General features: G+C 44.1%; 1 non-coding gene across 1 annotated transcript; it reads left to right on the top strand.

The window, feature by feature from the left end:
* Positions 1-1,198: 1,198 nt before the first annotated feature.
* On the top strand, positions 1,199-1,326 carry LOC123352745. The gene has a single exon (XR_006574277.1). It is a non-coding gene; the product is annotated as a U6atac minor spliceosomal RNA (small nuclear RNA).
* Positions 1,327-5,827: the final 4,501 nt, after the last annotated feature.

The raw sequence follows: 5,827 nt of genomic DNA, 5'->3' as shown, positions 1-5,827 counted from the left end.
TACAGGGATTAAGACACCCCATGGGCCTGACTGAATCACCCTCATGCTGGAGCAAAGTATGAACAACTCCACTGACATCAGTGTTACAGGTGGGGCTCAGGGAAACCTAAGTTCTCTATAACCCCAGTCTCTGCCCCCTTGGGGGTCCTTGAAGCCTGATTGTGCCACTGCTCTCTGCCCCTTTGGGGTCCCGAGAATGCTAAATTGCCAGACTTGCCTAAAGTCCTGAAATGAAAAAACAACTACAGTAAAAATGTGGGTTTTTACATGAGTTTTCTTAAAAACAAAAATCAACATTGAAAAAATAATTAAATAGAAAAAAGTGTAAACGTTCTAAAAAGTTTTTAGAGAGCCAAAGTGGGGTAGTTAATCGCTTTTCTTGGACCAGCGTCTCTTAGGGTGACCAGCTGTCCCTATTTTATAGGGACAGTCCCAATATTTGGGGCTTTTTCTTCTATAGGCGCCTATTACCTCCCACCGCCTGGCCCGATTTTTCACACTTGAGTCACCCTAGCTTCTGTTGGTGAAAGAGAGAGCTCTTTCACAGAGCTCCTGTGCTGCTGTGGGGCTTTTATTTAAAAAAAAAAGTCTTTGTAAAACCATGAACTTTTTGTCCCAGTTGGGATTCGAACCTGTAACTCAGGCTCTGCCCCGCCCCGCTGCGGCCGCCATTGTGGGTGAGGCGGATAGGGGCTGGGAATTGTAGCTGCCACATTCAAAATGGCCAGTAAATGTATCTGCTGTTTGGAGACCGCTGATTCGGCTAGGATGTTACGGGTTGTTGGCGTGCGAGGGGCTTTTTCAGGCCCGTCCAACTAGTAGCCCCTTGGGAGGATCTTCACAGCCGAAAGCGGGATCCTATCGTATTTTTAAGAGCTAAAATTCAGCTCCCCGTTGTATCCGAATCATCTGACTCCTGTGTGCTGATTGGCTAAAATCGATGAATATATTAGAGAAAGAGAGACAGGCAACAGCCAAGTTTTAGTGGCTTCATCGAATTATTTGGCTTCTGAATCACATTACCAAAGGACAATCCCAGGTTAGTCAATACATATTAGTTTTATGAATCAGCTAAAATATGACTATTTGATTCTTCATGCTATTTAATTGCTTTTAGACTGTATTTCTGAAGTCACCATAACGTATAAAGTTTTAATATTCCAGCTATTTAAAAGCTTAGGGCTTGTGTTTTATTTTTGTGTTGTATGAAAGGAGAGAAGGTTAGCACTCCCCTTGATAAGGATGGAAGAGGTCCTAGTGACCTTTACAACACGCATATGGTTAAGGCATTGCCACTTACTTCGTGGCATCTAACCAAGTTTTTTTTTTTTTTTTGCTCTGTCATAGGCCAGTAGAGGACAATAGCCATTGCAATCGGCAAGGCTGTTTGGTTCAGCATAATCCCATATCACCACTAAAAAGATCATTTGTGAAATGCAGCAATAAAGTCAAAGTATCATATAAACACCACAAGTAAAACCGCAGAGTAAATTAGCTCAGCAAGGCCATTTTCTCCTGCTGATTTTCAGTTCTGTCAAGCGTGGGTTTTATGCATTATCATGTCCACGGTTTGAAAACAGAAATAAATGTTAATGATATATTAATCCCATTTTAACAATGAAAAATGAGACTTTGCATCAAAGAAATGACTCCATTTTTATAGTGCGATATTACTCACCCACCACATGTAACTATATTGTCATACTATGATACAGTGTCTGGATGTGTGTGATGGTTTAAAAAAAAATGGGGAAAAAATAATTGTAAAAATCATTTTCTAGGTAGATGAAGTCCTGGTACACAATAGAGGATATTCACATTGCTCATAACTTGCAATCAGCATTTGCTAGGTATTCGACTATTTTCTCTCTTGTTCATGTTTGCATAGCACCTGATGGGCACGACCATAATACAAATAATAAAAGTGGTTGAAAATCTGAAATATTTTTAAAAGACCTAAACCCCATTGGAAAACTCCAGTATCCTACATATAGTTTAATAATTTACTAGAGATTAGATAATTCATGGAGGAGTCGAGCTCATTCTAAATCAGGCTGGCTAGGATGACAAAACCCAGGAGTTTTAATGAAAAACTAAGGAAGAAACCATTTTTGTTTTGGTTTCAGAAATCATGGCTATGATGACACACATACAGCCTTGTATTTCCAAGAGCACAACTCTGTGCCCCACAGGACCTGTGGGGAATTCACAAATTCTCAAAACAACTTTCAGGATCCGCACAACGCAGCATTTATTACATTGTGATGCACCATCATGTCATAATGCTGATTTGGACGTGACATGTCACTACAGCCATTCCTAGTCCAACTAGGTCAGATGCTGAAAATGGACACACAGCCCTTCTGAAATGCTCTGTGCACAGAGAAGGGCAGTAGCCAGGTGGACAGTATGCTCTACAATGCTGGGGAGGGAGAAAATTTGCCGCAGAGGCTTGTCTGACAACATCCTGACTTGGCTGAGATCCTGAATGCTGCTTGTTCAGTCCCAAGTCCTATATGTATTCTCTCATTGTTTCCTTGTATACCCCCATCTTTCTGTAACTATCTCATCTTATCAGGAGCGGCTCCAGGCCCCAGCATGCCCCTGATAAGATGAGATAGTCCCGTGGCATGCCTGCGGGAGGCCCGCCGAAGCCGCAAGACCAGCGGACCGTCCGCAGGCAAGCCGCGGAAGGCAGCCTGCCTGCCGTGCTTGGGGTGGCAGAATTTCTAGAGTCGCCCCTGCATCTTATGCTTAGACTGCAAGCTCTTTGGAGCAGGGATCATCATAACTAACACCTGCCTAGCTGGAGCCTGTAAAAGTGAACATCTGAACTCTGTCTCAGAGACTACACTCCAGGGAGGTGGAAGTTATCCCTTTTATTACTTAGTTTAGCCCCTCAGGCAGGGATGGTAGCACTGGGCTGGGTCAGAAGCTATTTTTATTAGAAGGTTGGGGCTTAATACTCTCATTTCTACAGTGCTTTCCTTCTGAGTTCATCACAAGACAGGTGGGTAGGGCACATGTTCCCTATTTCACAGACAGGGAACCTACCACAACCTAACTTTCAGAGGCGTTGAGCATCTGCAGTTCCCATTGACTAGCAGGGATTTTAGTGCTCAAACTCTTAGCAATCAGTTCACGAGCGACTTACTACATGCCAAAGAGCTAAGAACAAACAGAAGCTACAGTTATAAAATCAGGGGTAGGTCCTATAGTTACACACTTTATTCCCAGGCAGAATCCCACTGAGCTAAACAGAAGCCCTTGCTGGAGAAACTGCTTGTTGCATGTGAATCCCCTCGCGTGCAAACAATCAGCAAGCAAGCCGTACACGCTGGCTGAATCAGCCATCTTGAAACTCTAAGAACATAAGAACGGCCGTACTGGGTCAGACCAAAGGTCCATCTAGCCCAGTATCTGTCTACCGACAGTGGCCAATGCCAGGTGCCCCAGAGGGTGCGAAACTTACAGGCAATGATCAAGTGATCTCTCTCCTACTAGGTATTTACCGTAATGAGTTAAAAGATATTGACTCAACATTTTGGAATAGCGTTCAATAGTGTAGGTTTAGCAGGTAGAATGCGATAGGAACATGACAAGTCTTTTAATCAAGAGTGGATGTTACTATCCATAGCACAAAAAACAGGATAATTTTATTTCAAGAACCTTAAGAAATTACATTAGACTGTGTGAATAGCACCTTATAGGAACAGAATCTCACAGGATTCTTGTGACATGGTGTTACTGATACATACAGCAATTCCAAAGTGGGGGGAATCTGACTAGGGACATAGTGCTCCCTTGTTTCCGTACTATGAGTGACTGCAATGAGAAAACAAACACAGGAGGAGTAAGGCTGGCTTAACAGCCCAGCTTGAACCCTATATTTATGCAGGAAAAAATATTGACCCTTAAATGTCTCATCATCCTAGATGGTACAAATTAAAATATGTAGCTTCCAGCTTCAATTTGAACAAGGAGTGGAGAAGCTAGTAAGCCACATGCCAACATCACCAAGTGTTTCAGATTTGGGCCCACTCTGCATCAGGTTGTTTCCACTGGTCCATGCTGTGTTAGGTGCTTTAGTGAAGAACCTGACTATTGAGAGAGCCTGTTAAACTACTCCCACTTATTAAATAAAAAAGGACTACATGAAAAAGTTGACAGGACCTCTACACCTAAACTAAATCTGATGATTCAGAAAATTCCATTATTAGCAGACTGTCTTATAAACCTACTCAGTCAAGAGATTGTTCTGCAGCTGTGTTCCCAAGAGTGGCATGCTTACACATGGGATTCACTGTATTTACCAGAAAGCCAGCTCAGGTGTAGCTGAATTCTAAAGGAACGTTTGCAGGTGCACACTTTGTACTGGGAAGTTAATACACCTAAGGTGTTAAACATCAGTTTCCACAGCCCTCTCCCCTTCAGATCATCCACAGAAAGAAACAGAACAAAGTAATTTCTAAGTGCCCTGTACCCTCTTGCACTGTTGCTTGGCAGAGGCAATCATCAATATGGGTAAAACTCTCTGCCTTTCACTACTAACTGAAAAATCCCTTCTCGTGGGTAACACAAGGAGTTTGCACTACTTATTTGAAAGTTTAAGATTCGATGCAAAAATGGGGCTGCCAGAATTGGGCACTTTTGCCTCCACAAGAGAAGGTGGTCAGAAGGAACACCCTAGGCAAAAAAAATCTCACATTCTGCCCCACCAAGATTTGGTTTGAGATGAGTCTTGTTTTATGGCAGATGTTTGCCTATTTTTGGCTACTAGGCTTTTTTGTTGCAAACGGTCAAGACTAATCTCCAGCTAGTTCTCAAACTCCTGTTTGCCTGCTGGAAGATGCAGTAATCCTTTAACCCAACGATTATTTAGCAGTTGAGACTTTTGCTTCCCCTATAGACAGGGCAGCAGAATGGCCAGAATTCTTTTCACCTTAAATAAGAGTCTAGCCCAGGGGTGGCCAGCCCATGGCTCTGGAGCCACACGCGGCTTTTCAGAAGTTAATATGCGACTCCTTGTACATGCACTGACTCTGGGGCTGGAGCTACAGGTGCCAACTTTCCAGTGTGCCGGGGGGGGGGTGCTCACTGCTCAACCCCAAGCTCTGTCCCCACTCCTCCCCTTCCCGCCCCCTCCCCTGAGCCTATCATGCCCTCGTTTCTCCCTCTCTAGCCTCCTGCACACTGTGGGAGGCACAGGGAGGGAGGGGGAGGTGCTGATCAGTGGGGATACCAGCAGGCGGGGCGGGGGGGCAGATGGGGGGCTGCTGACTTATTACTGTGGCTCTTTGGCAATGTACATTGGTAAATTCTGGCTCCTTCTCAGGCGCAGGTTGGCCGTCCCGGTCTAGTCCATGGGATAGTTTACACGTGTTGCCTCAAGCTGAGGACTCCTTCCACGTAACCATCTCTGCTGGCTTCTTTCAAGTGCATCTGGACTGGAGTTCTGCTCATCATCTCTTCCCTCCACAAAATGGACTCTAGCCCCTCTTATAAAATATTGGGGTCAATGATCTGGTAAAACTTCTACAGCAGAAGTGGGCTGAAAAAAAAAAGTTGGTTTTGGAGGCAGTCTTGTGAGCTGAAGGGACGCGGACACTTCACATTAGTGCACTCTCACCACCAGCGTACACATAAAATCCCACCTTTTTATTATGGCGTATGGTTCTGGTCTGGATGTGTCAATACCACACTAGTGTGACAAAAAAGGGAAAAAGACATAGCGACGCTGAAATAGTTACAGAGTCATGCTATTAGCAACACAGGTCGATACGATGGATTTCCAAGATACAAAATTGCTTGAGGTGGTTGTTTTTTC

The sequence above is a fragment of the Mauremys mutica genome, chromosome 18 (assembly GCF_020497125.1).
Source record: "Mauremys mutica isolate MM-2020 ecotype Southern chromosome 18, ASM2049712v1, whole genome shotgun sequence".
NCBI lineage: Eukaryota > Metazoa > Chordata > Testudines > Geoemydidae > Mauremys > Mauremys mutica.
This window is presented reverse-complemented; position numbering and strand designations above follow the sequence as displayed.